The sequence below is a fragment of the Bubalus kerabau genome, chromosome X (assembly GCF_029407905.1).
Source record: "Bubalus kerabau isolate K-KA32 ecotype Philippines breed swamp buffalo chromosome X, PCC_UOA_SB_1v2, whole genome shotgun sequence".
Classification (NCBI taxonomy): Eukaryota; Metazoa; Chordata; class Mammalia; order Artiodactyla; family Bovidae; genus Bubalus; species Bubalus kerabau.
This window is the reverse complement of record NC_073647.1, coordinates 99,827,939-99,846,651: the sequence shown is the minus strand read 5'-3', so window position 1 is coordinate 99,846,651 and position 18,713 is coordinate 99,827,939. Positions and strand designations below refer to the sequence as shown.

Genomic DNA, 18,713 nt, shown 5'->3' with positions numbered 1-18,713 from the left:
GGCATTCACTTGTATGAACTACCATCCCATTCCTAACAAGCCAGCCTTTGGGGCTTCCCAGGTGGCGTTAGTGGTAAAGAACCCCCTGCCAATGCAGGAGACATGGGTTTGATTCCTGGGTTGGGAAGATCCCCTACAGGAGGAAATGGCAACCCACTCCATTATTCTTGCCTGGAGAATCCCATGGACAGAGGAGCCTGCCCGGCTACAGTCCATGTGGTTGCAAAACGTCAGACATGACTGAAGAGATTTGGCAGGCATGCATTGCAGGTAAATTACACTGCGATAAAGCTGATGAAAAGATTTTCATAATTTTTGGGCTTCCCAGATGGCGCTAGCAGTAAAGAACCTGCCTGCCAATGCAGGAGACACAAGAGACCCAAGTTCCATCCCTGGGTCAGGACGATTCCCTGCAGGAGGGCTCAGCAACCCACTCTAGCATTCTTACCTGGAGAATCCCATGGACAGAGGAGCCTAGCTGGCTACAGCCCACGAAGTCACTAAAGACTTGGAGAAGATTTAGCAACTAAACAACAACTTTCCTAAAAAGCAAAGGAAGATAAAGGAGATTGATGCCTTTTTTCTAGCCCCAGGACTGATCACTGCATAATTTGGGGGCACACCTTTTACAGCAACCCCACCGCATCCACAGTGCCTCAATTTCATCCTAGATGCAAAACGAATTTCTCCTGGATCCTGAAATCATCTTGAGGTCTTCAGAAGAAGAGGTGTGGGAAACAGTCAAGGAAGCCTTCTATCATCTCCATAACCAGCAACAATGAGATGGCCCCACCCCTCAGATGAAAGGGGAGGAAAACAGTCTCCTTAGAAAACATTTTTTAATTAGAAATTTTTATCAGAAACATTCACAGAAGGATTTTAGTCAAATGATGCAATAATTTTACGGCAATCATAACCATACTTTTGAAAGCCAGGGCTGATTACCAGGTGTATTAGAAATGGCCTTGAGGGAAACCTCTGTGCAAATATTCCTTTTTTAGTTTCATTTCAAAGACAACTTAAAAGGGAAAAGGGAGGGTGTCTGAAGCAGTCGAGTAGCAGTCATTTGCACCTGGACAGCCTATGTGTCATCTCAGAGTCTGGAGCATTTTCTGCACTGGTGGGAGCGCTTATGTGTGCCCAGGAAGCCCTGGGAGCTGGACAGAGGGGCGTGGCAGAGAGACGAGGTGCCTCTGCCAAGGTCACTGGGAAACACAGGTGGACTTGAGGGCTCCGCTCCCACCTGATTACAATCACGCGGCCTCTCGGCTCTGAACGGAGCACAGTCTTTGGGAGGTCCCTCCGAGCTTCAGAACCACAACCTCTGCAACCAAAGGGAAGGTGATGAGGCCCCAGCCAAGTTTCCTGAGCTCTTGCTACACGAACAGCACCAGCAGGCCTCCTGGGGGAGAATGAAGGTGGACACGATTCAGATCCTCCAACAAGGGCGAGGTTAACTCACAAAGACAAGTCTTTGGGAAGAGATGAGACCTGCCAATGAGGTGTTCAGACCTTTCCCTTGGTCTCCAAGCCGAGGTGGGAGTAGACATGTTGTTGTTTAGTCGCTAAGTCGTGTCCGACTCTTTTGCAACCCCATGCACTGGAGCCCGCCAGGCTCCTCTGTCCCGTGGGATTCTCCAGACCAGAGTCCTAGAGTGGTTTGCTATTCCCTTCTCCAGGGGATCTTCCCTTGGCAGGCAGATTCCTTACCACTGTTGAGCCACCAGGGAAGCCCTGGGTATAGATGTAGACGTGGAGTATTTCACAATGTCATCCTACCCATCCTATATCCTGTCCGACTGGAGAACCCCTGCCTCTTCCCCATGACAGGCAAAGCCAGCTCAATTCTGGCTTTGAGCGTTGAGCGTTGGCCTCCAAGCTGTTGGCTGAAAACCAGACCCTCGCAGTCTCCTCCAAGAAATCCAGAAGGGACTTTGGATGGTGTGTTCCCATTCTGTTTGTGTTTTGCTGGTTTCCCGCCCCACCCGGTCCTCTTTTCCGCTCCCTCTTTCCTTCTTTTCCTTCCCGCAGAAGAAAAACACCACACTTAGACCTCAAGACAAGGAGAGCTGAGAAGCTTCTGTATCCTCACCCCACTTCCCTGAGCAGTTGGGGAAACCATGGTTCATGTTAGAGCTGAGCCAGGGCCTGTGCCCCAAGGAGGGTCCATCTGACCAGGGCAGGACTCCAAGGTGGACCTGTTTGTCCCCATCCTCTGAGTGATCTGGACTAAAGGATGAGGCAAAGGTCAGCGGAAGGCAGTGGCCAGGGGGACCCACCAGTCACCCACCACCGCAGTGTGGTCAGTGGCCAGCCTGGATTCTCTAGAACAGTTCCAGTTTCAAATACCCCGTTGACCCCATAAACCGTCCAAATGGCCTGGAAATTATACCATTTCAATGTCCAAACTACAGATTCAAGACTTCCCCCTCAGTTTGGAATGGGTACAAAAATCTCTCATCACCCAAATGTCCCGGCTGGGTTTTTAGAAACCGCGATCACTGTGGCTCGGGACTGATGGGGAAGGGGTGAGCTGGGTCCTCGTGCTCTCTCCCCGTCCCCTGACATCTGTGCTCTCCTCCCACTCAGCACTGCCTGCTGCCCATCCTCTACCACCTCCCGCTGGCCTCCTCTTGGAGGAAAGGAGGGATCTGGCAAGAGCACATGGAACCCAAGTATCTGAAGAGGATTGTAGGCTCTTTGCACCCTCACAAGAGGTGATGTCTTGGGACCAAGGGCATGTTCAGTCACTCAGTTGTGTCCAACTCATTTTTGACCCCCCAGACTGTAAACTGCCAGGCTCCTCCGTCCATGGGACTCTCGAGGCAAGAGTCCTGGAGTGGGTTGCCGTTTCCTCCTCCAGGGAATCTTCCAGACCCAGGGATCAAACCCTCGTCTCCTGCATTGGCAGATGGATTCTTTACTGCTGAGCCACCTGGGAAGTCCCTTGAGACCAAAGGTCGACTCCTAATAAGGAATTAGGGGCTTAAGCAAGCTAATATGAGGGAAGGGAGAGAGGGAGACCCCTGGAGCCCCTTGAAGCTAAGTGGCTGCTACCTGTTCTGCTGTGGTCCAGCTTAAATCTCCTGCCTCTGAAGGGGATGGAGGAAACCGCAGCTGCTGTGGTCGAAGGAGAGAGCAGGTGTCAGGTAGGTCTGAGCATCCTTCACTGAGTGGCCACACTCACTTCTGGGTGCAGGACCATGAGGCAGGAATACATACCGTGATGGCCGGACCCAAGGACCACTGGCTGCTGGCTACAAGCCTAAAGGGGAATCCTATATATTTTGTTGCACTTCTACCCCAGGGAAAACGTGCAACTTGTCCACCAGAAAGCTGCACAGCGGTTGATATCAACAGGAAGTACTCGGTCCCTTGGGGCGCCAAACTACCCACCATGAGGGTCTCTATGTCACCGCAGTTGCAGTCGCCAGGGACATGAATCATGGCCAGCATGAGACTGTGGAAGCAGAGTGTGCTGTAGCTCATCATAGGACTCCCACCCAGAACGCTGTCTCCCTCGGTCGGGGGAGTCTTGCGGGGATCCACCTAAAAGGTTCTGCCCAGGGCTGGAGGTCTAGGTCTTGAGCAGTTCCCCCGGTCCCTCCCACCCCGTGCTCGCTTCTCTTCACTCGCTTCTCTTCACTCCCTGATGACAACTGTCTCCCTTCTGCTCTGCCTCCCGCAGCCTCAGTGAGGCTCTGCCTGCTGCCTTCCCAGTTGCCTGCTTGCTTTCATTCTCTCCTCTATTTGTTCTCTGTACGGCGGACGATAAGTCAACTTCAGCCCTAAAATCCATCCTCTGGTTAAAAAAAAGGATGCATGACCATCTTGGAAGAAAGTCTCCACAGAAGGCTGTCTCACCCTCTGTTTTTTCCCTCCGACTTGTCCTCCTATGGGCTGATGTTTTCACACTTAGAAATTAATTTCTTTGACTTTGTTAAAATACGGATACGTGGAGAAAGGGAACAGCTATTTGTGTTTCAGAGCAAATGTACTTATTCCACGAGGAAACTTTGATAGAGAAAGAAAGAATCTGAGAGTTCCTTTGATAGGGAGATGCAGAATTGGAAAATAAAGGAGCTGGGAACAGTTAAGAGAGGCCCCAGAGAAAGAGGGAACAACTGGATAACAGAGATGGAAGGGGCCCAAGGCGCACTTTTCCTGTTTCAGAGCTTTGCACTTGCCAAGCGAGTCTGAGCCAGGTCTCAGATCAACAAGGGGAAAGGGGAGGGGTGTAATGGCACCAGTTCAGCCTTAGCCACAAAGGCCTCCTTTAGGCCAGAGACTGTGTTCAGTTCAGCTCAGTTCAGTCGTTCAGTCATGTCCAACTCTTTGCAACCCCATGGACTGCAGGGCCTCCCTGTCCATCACCAACTCCCGGAGTTTACCCAAATCCATGTCTGTTGAGTCGGTGATGCCATCCAACCATCTCATCCTCTGTTGTCCCCTTCTCCTCCCGCCTTCGATCTTTCCCAGCATCAGGGTCTTTTCCAATGAGTCAATTCTTCGCATCAGGTGGCCAAAGTATTGGAGTTTCAGCTTCAACCTCAGTCCTTCCAATGAACACCCAGGGCTGGTCTCCTTTAGGATGGACGGGTTGGATCTCCTTGCAGGCCAAGGGACTCTCAAGAGTCTTCTCTAACACCACAGTTCAAAAGCATCAATTCTTCAGTGCTCAGCTTTCTTTATAGTCCAACCCTCACATCCATATATGACTACTGGAAAAACCATAGTCTTGACTAGGCAGACCTTTGTTGGCAAAGCAATGTCTCTGCTTTTTAATATGCTATCTAGATTGACTATGTAGGCACCAGCAACGCGAAGACCCAGCTCCTGCCCTCAAGGAGCTCACCGACTCATGGGAAGAAGCAGAAGGGCATCAACATTTGAGAGTGCTTCAGCTGAGCGATGTACACAGGGGAGGGGCCTGGGGAACAGGGAGGATCCGGCTCATAGGCTATTAACAGACAAGTAAGAAGGAATCTAACAGCAGAGGGAAAGGAATACCTGGCAGAGGGAGCAGCCTAAGCAAAGTCTCATGAACATGACTTCCATGGTGTCCAATGGCTAAGACTCACTCCCAATGCAGGGGGCATGGTTTGAATCCCTGGTTGAGGAACTAAAATCCCACATGTTGTCAAAAAAGCAGAGTTCTGTGTGTTTGGAATATAGAATCCTTAAGGTGATGGGAGATGGGGCAGGAAAAGTGCTTGGCCATCAGAGCACCAAAGGGCATGCCCAGATGCATAAGCTTTCTTAGAAAAGCAGTGAGAGGAGCTCTTGGTAGATTTTAAGCAGGGGCCTGTAGTGGGTGGGAGGGAGGCTCAAGACGGAGGGGATATATGTACACATATAGCTGATTCACTTTGTTGTACAGTAGAAACTAACACAACGTTGTAAAGCAACTATACTCCAATAACAAAATAAAAATAATAAATAAATAAAATAAAAGTAGGGGCCTACAAGGGCAGTTTGTTTCTGGACGATCATCTGAAAGCAAGCAGATGATAGAGAAGGGAATGAGACCAGAGATAGAGGCCATTCAGGAGGTGCTGGTAATAGGGGGAGAGGAAGAACTGGCCCAAAGCAGGGGCAGAGGGCCTGGAGGAAGATTGGAAGCAGCACCTATGAGACCTGGGAGCGGCCCAAGGCCAGAGGGATTGTAAGGAGATAACAAAACGATGCCTGGATTTCTGGCAGGGCCACTGGTGAATGGTTAACTATCCACAGAGAGAGGAACGCAGGGGAGTCATCCAGGGCGGAGGTCCGATAGTCTGGATGTAAGTATAGCCTCGCTAGGTCAACATGCTATTTGAAAATCCCTTCAATTATCCATAAAGTCCAGTTGCTTTGGTTGAATTAGATGAAGTTCCAGGACCTTGCTCACATGATCATTAAATCCCAGAATTGTACTCAGCATAGAGCTGTAACTCATGGCATGAAAAACACAAGGAACCTGCCTCTCTATGGAATAGAAGAGTCATGTCCTCACCATGGGGCTGTAAGCCATGGGTAGGATGGCTGGCAGGTACCTCACATGCACATTTAAGTCAGAGTTTCTCAACCAAGGCTGAGTGTTGTATCTACTGGGGGAGGTTGGAGAGGATGGCTGAGTCCCGCACGCAGAGGTTCTGACTTAACTCTCTGGAGCACAGCCTGGGGATCTGAATTATCAAAAGCTCCTGGGAAACTCTAAAGTGCAGACACAGTTGAGAGTCTCTGATTTAGATTGTTCTCTCTCCTTCCAAGTGTATTTGAATTCCCCTTCCCTAGAAGCTCAAACGGTAAAGAATCTGCCCGCAATGCGGGAGACCAAGGTTTGATCCCTGGGTCGGGAAGATCCTCTGGAGAAGGAAATGGCAACCCGCTCCAGTATTCTTGCTGGGAGAATTCTATGGACAGAGGAGCCTGGCAGACTACAGTCCATGGGGTCACAAAGAGTCAGACATGACTGAGCGACTAACACTTTCAAAGGTCAATGAGCCAGGTCATCGTGGGACCGATGGCGACTAGCAGAGGCTCAGACAGTGACATCCTTGGCCCGCCCCTGATAGTCCCTCTGGATCTCACAGTAAATGTTTATCCAGGCAGCCCCGGGTCCGGCAGCGGCTGCTGATTGCTGGGTACACTTGCTGGGATGGGGCAGAGGCTCTTCCAGACACTGGTTCCAGACAGCTTGGCTCTGAAACACAAACAAACAAAAAATAGTCCCTATGCCTCTCAACCTGTTCTGCACTGGGGAGGTGCTGGGGTGGGGATCAGGGGAAGATTTCAAACCAGGGCAACATTTACTAGGCTTTTCCAACCTGTGCTAGAGTAGTTATTACTGCAAATAGCCATTTGGGTGGCCACGAGTCTGTAATTTCAAACTCTGAAGCAGCATGTTCTCAGAGCCCTGGGTATCTCATTTTGGTGATGCAACGAGGAAGATCCAGGGACAGGACAAAAGGCAAATCTCACCGCTCCCCCCAGCCTCTCCCAGCTGCTGGCACCACGACCACCAGGTTATTCAAAATCGGGCTCCAAGATTTTACAAGGAGGATCCTTCAGAGTCCAGGCTGGAGCTTAATTCGTCTTTTTCTTGCCATATCTGCATTTGTTGTTGTTCAGTCGCTAAGTCGTGTCCGACTCTTTGTGACCCCATGGACTGTAGCCCGCCAGGCTCCCCTGTCCATGGGATTATCCTGGCAAGAATATTGGAGTGGGTTGCCATTTCCTTCTCCAGGGGATCTTCCTGACCCAGGGAATTGAACTTATGTCTCCTGTATCTCCTGAATTCTTGACCACTGAGCCATCAGGGAAGCCCCATTTCCACATACCTTCCCCTTTAAATGGTCCTAGATTCTCTGCCTACCTTCCCATTAAAATGGTCCTAGTTTCTCTGAGTATCTTCCCTGGAGCATCTCTGAAGCTCTAATTCCAGTGAACCTTGATCCATCAGAAGCAATGGAGACTGAGTCAGTTTATCCATGAGTCCACAGCGCAGCCTCCTTGCTCAGCAACCAGAGCAGAAAAGCCACACACGTCCAGAGTGGAGGCCACCAAACATAGCGGAGACCCCCTTCAGCCACTCGGTTCTTCCCTGACCCCTTGGGTATCAGTAGGGCATCCCCATGAGAGCCCAGAGGAAAGTAAAGGTACGTAGTCTTAGTTTTGTGGAGAAGAAGGGTATATACCAGTCCCAGCCTTGGGGACACTTTAATCCAATCAGTGTTCATCAAGCGCAGGGCAGAGAAGGCTTAAGACATCAGATGAAAATCTGAACTCTGGGGGGCCCCTGGGTTGACCCCAAATTCCTAGAGCTGCAGCTTTCCTAGGACTGCTTTAATCCGCTGTGAAGGCACCTCTTTAGTGGGAGCCAGTTGTCCCCAGCCCACGAGTGACCCAGGACAGGGGCTTCTGCCAGGGTGACTCGCCCCAGGCTCCCGGCTGACCAGCTCCTGTGTCCCTTGCTGGTGTGTCATGTGGGTGACAGCTGGTCACTCTGAGATAAGGGTCTTCTTTTTTTTTTAAGGCAAACTATTTGTTCGTTTTCTCTGGCAGGGAAGCATGTGGGATCTTAGTTCCCCAACCAGGGATTGAACGCACACACCATGCATCAGAGTGTGGAGTTGTAAACACTGGATCACCAGGGAAGTCCTGAGACAAGTGTCCTCCAACCTGAGGATGAGGCACAAGGGTTTTCATCTTTCTCTTGGGATCCCCCAGATGTGCAGTGGCTTCTGCAGGTGGCTGTGAAATTCTCAAAAACCAAAGTCATTTGAATGCATTTTCATCTTTTTAAAGCAATCAATGCAATATCAGAAAGTCCTCTGGGGGAGCCAAGGGGATGGAGAGCCGTCACAAATTTGACAGATTCCTCCTTGTCTTAGTCGTCACATTTGATGGACAAATTCACATAATTCATTCATTTCAACAAACACCCAGCAGGCGCCCAGTTCTGTAAGGTGACCCCCTCCCTGCAGGCAGGAATCCGGCAGGGCCCTGGCCCGGCAAGGTCTCGGTTGCGGTTTAGGAGGCAGGTGATCGTCAGAGTGTGTGAACAACAGTGTGTGTGAAAAATAGTGTGTGATGACTGACAGAGGGGCGGCCTGCACGGGGGGCTAACACTGCCGTGGGGTGTCAGGAAAATACGTGGGGAGATTGGGAGCAATTCACCAGGACCTGAAAATGAGAAGTGCGGGGAAGGATGTGGGCTCAGAGCTGCAGAGCCGTGGGGAAAGGCGGCCCCTTCGAGAGTCGGCTTCCACAGGCTGGACCTCACCCTGGGGGCCCGGCTGAGGTCAACCATAGGATGCTGGTGCTGTGCCTGGTCCAAGAGCTTTCTGGCCCTTTCCTAGTGAGATTTCTTCTTCACTGCACGCTGGGTGGATGAACATATGTCTGATAAGCAGCGCCACGGGTATGTGGCCTTCAAAGTCACAGACATCATCCTCTTTGGAAGGCTAAAAATAACTCTCCCATCTGCTGCCTCCATCTCACCTGCCCAGGCAGAAGGCAGCCAGGTGGGCTGCATCAGAAGCAGGACTTGGCAGAGGAGGGAGGACTCTGGCAGCTCCCCAGTTTGATCAGCTATCCACCGACTTCCAAGCGTATCAGGAGGCGAGAATCTTGTCACACGAAGATATGAGCCCAGAGGACCGTCCAAAGGAGAGGAGAAGAGAGTGGGTGCTTACCGAGTGTCCACTCTCCATCGGCCCGGGGTCAGCCACTTTGTGGATGTTACCATCATCTCTGTTTAAAGAGGAACCCAGGCTGCCCCTCCCACGACTGGAAGGTTTGAAGTCAACCCCATGCCCACCCCTGTGGGCACACACACCAGTCCCCACTCCAGCTTCCTGGTTCCCCGCTCTGCCCCCTCACCAGCACTATCTTGGCTGCTGGGTTTGGAAGGGCCTCATTCTGGGCTGCAAGCCCTCCTTTTCTCACAGCTGCTCCAGCAGGAGCTGTCAGCACTGGCCCACGCGGGAGTGGGTGTTTGCAAACGTTCAGAACGACCTTCCTTTAATGACAGTAGCATACGGATCCTTGAACAAGTAACACACATCTGCATCCTTTTCCAAGAGATGCCCTCACTTGCCTGCATGAGACAAAGAGATATGGGATAGAAGATGCAGAGGTAAAAGAATCAGGTTTGGAAATTAACTCCTTGCACATTAAAAAATGAAACTCACAGGAAATTCCCTGGTAGTCCAGTGGATAGGTCTCGGTGTTTTCACTGACATGGCTGGGGTTCAAGCCCTGGTTGAGGAACTAAGATCCTAAGATCCTCGAGGCTCGGCCAAAAAATAAAACAAATAAAATAAAATGAGATGTAGCTGGGCATTTGTATTTCTTTTTAAAAAAGAAATTAACAAATTCCTAACCCCTTATCCCACACACAAATATCCTCACGGAACCCTAGAGTCTGGGGTCCCTCAAGAGAGGACATGATGTCCATTTATTTCAATGCCTTAAACTGTCCACTGGTCTGTAACACACGGCCCATCTCACCCATCAGGTCCTACATGGCACGCATTTCCCTTCTCACTTCTGCACCCACCTCCAGCCAAGGCAATGGGAAGTTCTTCTGATTCTGGTTCTCCAGACTCCTACCCCACTCAGAAAGCTCTGCCTTTAGCCCGTTTCTCTTGAACCTTCAGTCCCAGAGATGCTACTGTTCGTCTGCTTTTTAGAAATTATCATCCCCAAGTCATCTCTTTATGTTCAGTCTTCTTATCTCTCCAGCCTCCTAACTATGTCCTATTCAAGGACGTGAGCGTGAGCATTCAGTCTGGTCTTTGACGTGAAATATGAAAGAAAGGTGAGCGAGACAAGTGCGTGTGTAACCACACGGAGGATGGAGGGCAGGATGGGAGAGGGGGTTGAAGCCAGCGAGTCTTGTGGGTGTGCTGAGGAGGTGGCAAGGGAGGCTGATCAGAGGCAAGAGCTGAAACTCTAGAGTTAGACTTCATTTTTCTCCTTACACTTCTGTTTGCTTTTCATTAAAATGGGTAAGTGATACCCAACAGGAAAAGTTAAAGGACTAACTATATGCGTAGAACTTTACTTCCATGACCTCAGACTCTTAATCTTTTTTTTTTTCTTTCCTTAACAGGTGAAGAAATTGGAGCTTCAGTTCAGTTCAGTTCAGTCGCTCAGTCGTGTCCAACTCTTTGCTACCCTATGGACTGTAGCACTGGGAAAACCATAGCCTTGACTAGACGGACCTTTGTTGGCAAAGTAATGTCTCTGCTTTTTAATATGCTGTCTAGGTTGGTCATAACTTTCCTTCCAAGAAGTGTCTTTTAATTTCATGGCTGCAGTGATTTTGGAGCCCCCCAAAATAAAGTCAGCCACTGTTTCCACTGTTTCCCCATCTATTTGCCATGAAGTGATGGGACCAGATGCCATCATCTTAGTTTTCTGAATGTTGAGCTTTAAGCCAATTTTTTCACTCTCCTCTTTCGCTTTCATCAAGAAGCTCTTTAGTTCCTCTTCACTTTCTGCCATAAGGGTGGTGTCATCTGCGTATCTGAGGCTATTGATATTTCTCCTGGCAATCTTGATTCCAGCTTGTGCTTCTTCCAGCCCAGCATTTCTCATGATGTACTCTGCTTATAAGTTAAATAAGCAGGGTGACAATATACAGCCTTGATGTACTCCCTTTCCTATTTGGAACCAGTCTGTTGTTCCATGTCCAGTTCTAACTGTTGCTTCCTGACCTGCATATAGGTTTCTCAAGAGGCAGGTCAGGTGGTCTGGTATTCCCATCTTCTTCAGAATTTTCCACAGTTTACTGTGATTAAAGATGATATAACTTGGAACTTCCTTGGTGGTCCAGTGGTTTAGAATCTGTCTTCCGACAGACGGGATGCGGGTTTGATCCCTGGCCGGAGAACTAGGATCCCACATGCCACAGGACAACAAAGTCTGCGTGCTGTGACTAGAGAAGCCTGGGAGGTGAAACGGAGACCCAGAAAGTGAAGCAATCTGCCCAGAGACACGCAGATGGGCAACGGCAGAGCCGAGATCCAAGCCCAGGCTGGTCTGCGTCTGCCACGCTTGCTTCTAGCCACTGCCGATGCTGCCTCCCTCTGTACGTCTGATGTCCGATTGTCAGGAGCACCAGGTGCTTGCTTCAGAAACCACAGCTACTCAGGGAAGGAGTACACACCTCCCAATCGCCATCCTCTCCAGGAGAGAGATCCTTGCTCCTCTCCCAACAATCTCTCCCCACTCCCCTTTATTCCTGAACAGGCAGGTTGGTCCACATCCTGCCAGGTTAACTGTGACTCTATTATTGTCAGTGTTGCGATGCCCCAGAGAGGGCGGATGCAGTCTCCTTCAGAGGAAGGATCATTTATTCTCTTCAGATCTCTCTCCTCAGCTAGTGGGGCATTTAGTAAGTCCCTGATTAAAAACAGTCACCCCTGGTCTCTTGGTGGCAGGGGCCAGGGGGTGGGTAGGGGGCTTGGTTCCAGGATCCCTGAGGATACCAAAATCCAAGCATGCCCAGGTCCCTTATATAAAATGGCACAGTATTTGTGTATAGTCTATACACATCTTCCCTTACACTTTAAATAGTCTCTAGATTACTTAGAAAACCTAATAAAATGTAAATGATACGTAAATAGTTGTAAATACAAAGTAAATACTATTGAAAATTCAAGTTTTGCTTTTTGGAGCTCTCTGGAATTTTTTTCTTCTTGCATATTTTCAATCTGCAGTTGGTTGAACCACAGATGGGAAGCCTACAGATACGGAGGGCAACTGTACTTCATGTTTGATGTACAGCCAAGACAAGGACTGATGGAGGGTGGGAGTGACCACATTTCTCAGAGCTTCTGTGGTTCACTGTGAGATCCTGACCTCTTGAAATGTGTCACTGGCAGACAGGCCACTGAGCAGCCTCTGAGTCCCAGGTGCCATTCAATTCTGAAGTCTCAGGGGACCCCAGGAGACTGCAGCAGAAGGGGGAGACACATATATCATCCTCATGACATTTGTGTTGACTTTAAGGGTTTAGCTTTAATCACAAGTGTGCATGCATGTGTAGTCGTGTGCAATGCTTTGCAACCCCACAGGCTGTAGCCCACCAGGTTTTCTGTCCATAGGATTTTCCAGGCAAGAATACTGGAGTGAGTTGCCATTTCCTTCTCCAGGGGAATTTTGCTGACCCAGGGATCAAACCTGTATCTCTTGCATTGGCAGGTGGATTCTTTACCACTAGTGCCACCTGGGAAGCCCAAGTGGAGGTTTAACTTTTGGAAAAAAAAAAACCCCAATCTTTAGAAGTAATTTACATGAAAACATACGTCTATACAAAATTCTGCATATGACTGTTCATGGCAGCATTATTCAAAATAGTCAAAAGTGGAAACAATCCAAATGTACCTCAAATGATGAACGGATACATGAAGTGTGGTAGCTCCATATAATGGAATATTATTTGGGGGAAAAAAGGAATGAAGCGCTGATACATACTACAACATGAATGAACCTTGAAAATTATGCTAATTCAAAGGAGCCGGGCACAAAAGACTACAAAGGGTAGGATCTCATTTATATGAAATATTCAGAGAGAGAAAAAGCAGAGCAGTAGTTGCCAGCGGCTAGGAGGAGATGCGGAAATGATAGCTATTGTGTGTGGGGTTTATCTGAGGGTGATGAAAAATGTTCCAAAATTGATCATGGTGACAACTGCACAACTCTGAGGATATACTAAAAATCATTGAATTATACACTTCAAATGGGTGACTTTCTAGTGTATGAATTATACCCCAAGAAAATTATTACAAATACAAAATAATTTACAATGAACATAGCTGTTTTCTTACAATTGATATTGATTCCAATTATGCCAATCACTGAGATGTCGTCTACTTCATGGTTACTCTATTTCACCCTGTTTGCTCTCAAATCAGCTACTTTTCAAGGGCATTTGCTGATTTCATTTTCCTTTCAAGACCACAAAAAAGGCATAAGGATTTTTTTTTTTTTCAAATCTGAGATCTTTTTATGATCAAAGTGATCCATTGTTAAAAATTCATACCATACAGAAAGAGCATAATAAACCTCAAACATCTACTCATAACCCCTTCCCCAAAGACTGCCACTCTAATAGGTTGCTTTACAGCCTTCCTGAGCTTTAATGAATGTATAAACATAAATGTAATTTGCACGAACTTGATCATCCAAGTACACTGTTCTGAAACCAGCTTTTTTTCTTTGACAGCCTGTCATAGATGACTTTCAACGACCAAATATTTTGATATACACCATCATTTTTAATACCTGCTTAATATTGTTGAATAGATAACCCCCAGTTATACTAGTCAACTCCACGTTAACGGATATTTAAGCTGTTGTCATGTTTTTTCTATGCTAAACAAGCTACAAGGACATTCACTGAGATATTAGGCTGGCCAAAAAGATCATTCAGGTGTTTTCCATAACATCTTACAGAAAAACCTGAATGGATTTTTTTTGGCCAACCCAATACATGCCTAGAAATGGCCAAAGGAGTCACGTATTTTACAACTGGATGTCTATTCCTTGATCTCCTTCTAGAAAGGAGGCTAATTGGGAGGATCCTGCATTAAAAAGTGTCTTTTAGACCTCAGCAACTGGAACCAGGGGACTAGCAAGGGGCTCCATTTGGCTGTCCATCACTCCCCACCTGGAGGCAGAGATGAGGACATCATATCTTTTCACTTCTGGTGAATTTCCACAGGTGGAAACCAGCCAAATCCTTGAGTTATGGCCATTTTTTTCAGTTCTAAGATTCCAAGGATTTCCTCTCTCAATTTCTGGTAACCTCTTTGCTACATAGTCCAAAGATTTCATGGTGATTTCCAAATTTAGACAAAATTCGTTATGTCTGAAAGTAATTGGAAGAAAGTTTAGGATCACAGAGTGCATGAGATGTTAGTACCAACTAAGGATGAGTTCACAGAACTAGTTACAGCAAAAAGAACTCTTCAAGGTCCCAAAGAATCACTTGGTTTTTTGTGATCTTCTAACCTGTGGTGGATTCATTTTGATGTTTGGCAAAACTAATACAATTATGTAAAGTTTAAAAATAAAATTAAAAAAAAAAAACACACAACTTATTTTCAGAACCAGGCATTTAGCTACAAGGCCTGACTGGCTTCCTGGCAAATTTTAAAGCCTACATCCCTTAAATAAACCCTGCTTCTCTCAAGTGAAATAGAAGTTTCTATCCTTCCCTCAAACATGCTGTATTTTCCTACCTTGTGTCTTTGCCATTAATAATAAAAAGCTGGCACCATTTCCATCTATTATATTCCAGGCACTCTTCTACATGCTTTGGGGGGGGATATTTTAGGTAATTCAACGAGGCAGGTACTATTTCTCCCCATATACATGTAAGGAAAAATGAAGCTAGAAAGGTTGAGTGACTTACCCAGAGTCACACAGCTGCTCAGGGTCAAGCAGATCACGTCATCCTAATTCCAACACTTCTGCTCTCAATCTCCCCCTCTGCATTGCCTGACACCCCCCACTCTCTCTGGCTCCCAACAACCTAAATCCCTCAAGAGGCACCTCAAATTCCATCTCTTCTGACAGGTCCCCACCTTCAACCCCATGGAAGTTCTTTCATCATTCTGAATTCTTACTGTCTGAACTCCGAGGGGCTTATTGTCCTCAACACAGTTTCTTCAGCAGCTTTCAAGCACCAGACTGCCAGTGTCCAGCCCCAGCCCCAGGTCTCAAGGCGGTGCGGCCAGAGTTGTGTCTGCCACTAGACTGCAGCCCATCGGAGGCCGGTGTGACGGGTACCTCCCTGTATCTCTGGGGACGGCGGCCGCCCAGGAGGCCCACAGCAGACATTTCTGGGTTCACTGGTGAGTTAGGTGGACGATGGCAGTGTGAAGGGATGGCTGCTTTTCTCCCCCTGCCCACGAATCAGGGCCTCTGAGTCTCTGCCTGTTCCTGTGACCCACTGTTCTATGGATTCACCCCTTCCTGTTCTGAGGTGTTTCTCCTCTCACTGGGGAGGCAGCTCTGGCCAGATAATTTATCTCCATGCCCTGTCTTCTGCAGAGGGCGACGTGCAGCCTGGCAGGTGCCTGATAACAAATCCATTAAACCTCCGTCTCTTCTCCCAGCATGAGCTCCCGGGCACTCCAGAGTGTTTATCTTCCCTACCCAGCAGCCGGGTGGATGAGGAGGGTCTCCTTTCACGTGCAGCAAGTAGGAAAGAGACTGTACTTTGAGCCCCAAGTCACCTGAATGACACCCAAAAGACAGAACAACAGGAATTGTACCCTGCATGGCGTCCCCTCCCCTGAGGACCAGGGTTGGGCTGAGATTACTAGAAAACCAAACCCTGATGTCCACCCCCTTTCTCCTTCTGATGGCTCCTCTGCCCTCACACACACACACACACACACACACCCCTACACATACACAGACAGCCCCTCCTTCCCTGGGCCCCTGACAAGAAAACTCAAAAGGGAACCCTGGTGAGGGCAAAGCCATTGAGATTATGTCATCCAAGGGTCTGGGGTAAGTGGTACCTGATCCCCGTGGTACAATTTGAGAGAATCAGGCAGAACTAACTCCTGGGCTACCTGCCACCAGGACCTGAAAGTTATCATTTAGGATTGTTGCCTGAGTTGGCCTCACAGTCTCCCTTTGGCTTCATGGCACATGGAAGAATCCCCACATCTAGTTTTATTCTCTTCAGTCCTGAAGGGCTGATGCTAAAGCTGAAACTCCAATACTTTGGCCACATGATGTGAAGAACGAACTCATTAGAAAAGACCCTGATGCTAGGAAAGATTGAAGACAGGAGAAGGGGACAACAGAGGATGAGATGGTTGGATGGCAGCACTGACTCGATGGACATGAGTTTGAGTAAGCTCCAGGAGTTGGTGAAGGACAGGGAAGCCTGGCGTGCTGCAGTCCATGGGGTCTCAAAGAGTTGGACACAGCTGAGCAACTGAACTGAACTGGGGGCCATCTTGAGATTCCTAACAATTTTTAACAAGAGTGATCCTTTGTTTTCATTGTGGGCTGGGCCCCACAAATCATAAAAGCTGCTTCTATTGATCAGAAGGGAGCAAGATTCTTCAGAAAAGGATGAAGAACGAAACAGTTTCTTGAAGGGGGAAGGGGCAGGAGAGGGCTGAAGGGCTATCCCTGAGAGCTGGGGGAGCTTCATGGGTTCCAATCGGCCCCAGAAGCTCAGGAAAGCTGAGGCTGGGCCACCCTGCGTCTTGCCCCTCCCCCATCAGCCTTTCCCAAGTCACTGAAGCCGGCAGAGCACTGAGAGCTGGGTCTCACCGCGGCCCCAGGAAGATGTCAGAAAGCACCCTCCCTCCTCGAAGGCAAACTAGTGCAGCCACTCTGGAAAACAGTATAGAGGTTCCTTAAGAAACTAAAAAGAGAACTACCCTGTGTCCAGCAGCCCCACTGCTGGACATATATCTGGAAAAGACAAACCCTCCAATTTGAAAAGATGTTCACCGCAGCACTATTTACAATAGCTAAGACATGAAGCAACCCAAGTGGCCATCAAGAGATGACTGGATAAAGATGTGGTATATATCAATATATGCAATGGACTATTACTCCAGCCATAAAAAAAGAATGAAATACTGCCATTTGCAGGAAACTGGATGGCCCTAGAGATAACCACACTAAGTCAGACAGAGAAAGACAAATGTCACACAACATCACTTCTGCGTGGAATCTTAAAAAATAGTATACAAATATATGAAACAGAAACAGAATCACAGACATAGAAAACAAACTGATAGCTACCAAAGGGGAAGGTGGAGAGGGATCTATTACAAGTATGGAGTTGGCAGGTACAAACTACTATACATAAAATAGATAAGCAGTAAGGATTTACTGTATAGGGAACTATATTAAATATCTAATAATAACCCATAGAGGAAAATAATCTGAAAAATATATACATATCTCTAACTGAATCACTTTGCTGTACACCTGAAACTAACACAATATTGTAAGGCAACTATACTTCAATTGTTAAAAAAAGCGTCCCCCTGCCTCCCGGCCCTGGGTGTGCACAGGGAGTGTGATGGTGGCTCCTCCTATAATTACACTCTTCTGTCCAACAGGCCCGGGGCTCAGCCTCCGGCTCCAAGTCCTTCTACAGGCCCAGAGCCACGGCAAGGCTAACTCTGAGCAATCCGCTGCAGTTTGCCAGGTGCCTTCAGCCACCGCAAACTGGGACTGGGAGCCCCTGGTTCACTGGAGTTGAGCCCATGCCACAGAGAGCCCATTTAAGGCTCCCTGTGATCCAGAGCCTCGTTAGGGAGCAGAAAAGTCACGCCCAACCTCATCCCCAGCAGAAGCCCTGCCCCGTCCTCTGGGAAAATCAGCCCTTTATTAAAGCCGGGAGCTGGGCTCTGTGAGTGAGAGTGGGGACTTCTTTCAAGCAGGATCCAGGTCTTAGACTCCTGTGTATTCCAGGATCAAGCTCAGATCCCTGGTAGGAAAGATGCAGAAAGGAAACAAGGGAAGGAGGGAAGGATGGATGGATGAGTTGGTCACCTAGGCCTGACTATTCAGAAGAGCACCTAGGAAACCCTCCTGTCTTCTAATCTCCAGAACAGCCTGTCAGATTCCACCAGTATTGCTGCATTTCTTAAGAACATTTTGGCCTTGAGAAGCCCTACTAAAATTCAAATACTCCTGGAAATAAACTCTGTGAGCTTTCTTCCAGGGAGATAAAGGGTGGTGCTCGGAGTCTGGTGAAAGCAGAAAGAAGGCGGGGAGGAGGAGGGAACAGAGGCAGCAGTGACAAACACAACTGCCCCGGAAGGAACACACCCGCGGCCACGGTGGGGAGAGGCCCTGTGAGCTCACTGCTGCCTATAGTGCAGATGGATCCAAGCGGTTCCTGGGCTGCGGTTTGCTGAGTTCTGCTTGTCCTAAGCTCCTTCGTGTCCCAGCTCCCTCAAGTCCAGGACCTGAATCCCTCTTCCTTCCTGAGCAACCCAAAAGCAGGGCCTCCCTTCACGGAGGGGAAGATCCAAAGCTACACAGTGGGTGGGAGCGCAGATGCTCCGGGAGCCCTGCCTCCTGGCCCCTCCGCCCAGCACCCCGCCAGCCCCGCTGAGCCCCCAGCCGAGGTGCTTGGAAACGGGGCCTCCCGCTTGGTCCCACCGCAGCAGGGGCAGTGGGAGGAGGACCCGGAGGGCCTGCTCCCAAACCCTCCCTGGAGACCC

The 18,713-nt window shown here is 48.7% G+C and overlaps 1 protein-coding gene and 1 long non-coding RNA gene across 2 annotated transcripts in view; one reads left to right on the top strand and one right to left on the bottom strand.

Annotated features, from left to right (window-relative positions):
- Window positions 1-18,713, top strand: part of LOC129639695 (progesterone receptor-like) — a 243,796-nt gene that overhangs the window by 185,287 nt on the left and 39,796 nt on the right. The gene's annotated exons all lie outside the window — the stretch shown is intronic.
- Window positions 881-7,662, bottom strand: LOC129639696 (uncharacterized). Its single transcript, XR_008708547.1, has 3 exons — window positions 7,358-7,662; window positions 6,574-6,685; window positions 881-1,402 (listed from the first exon to the last, which is right to left on the bottom strand). It is a non-coding gene; the product is annotated as an uncharacterized LOC129639696 (long non-coding RNA).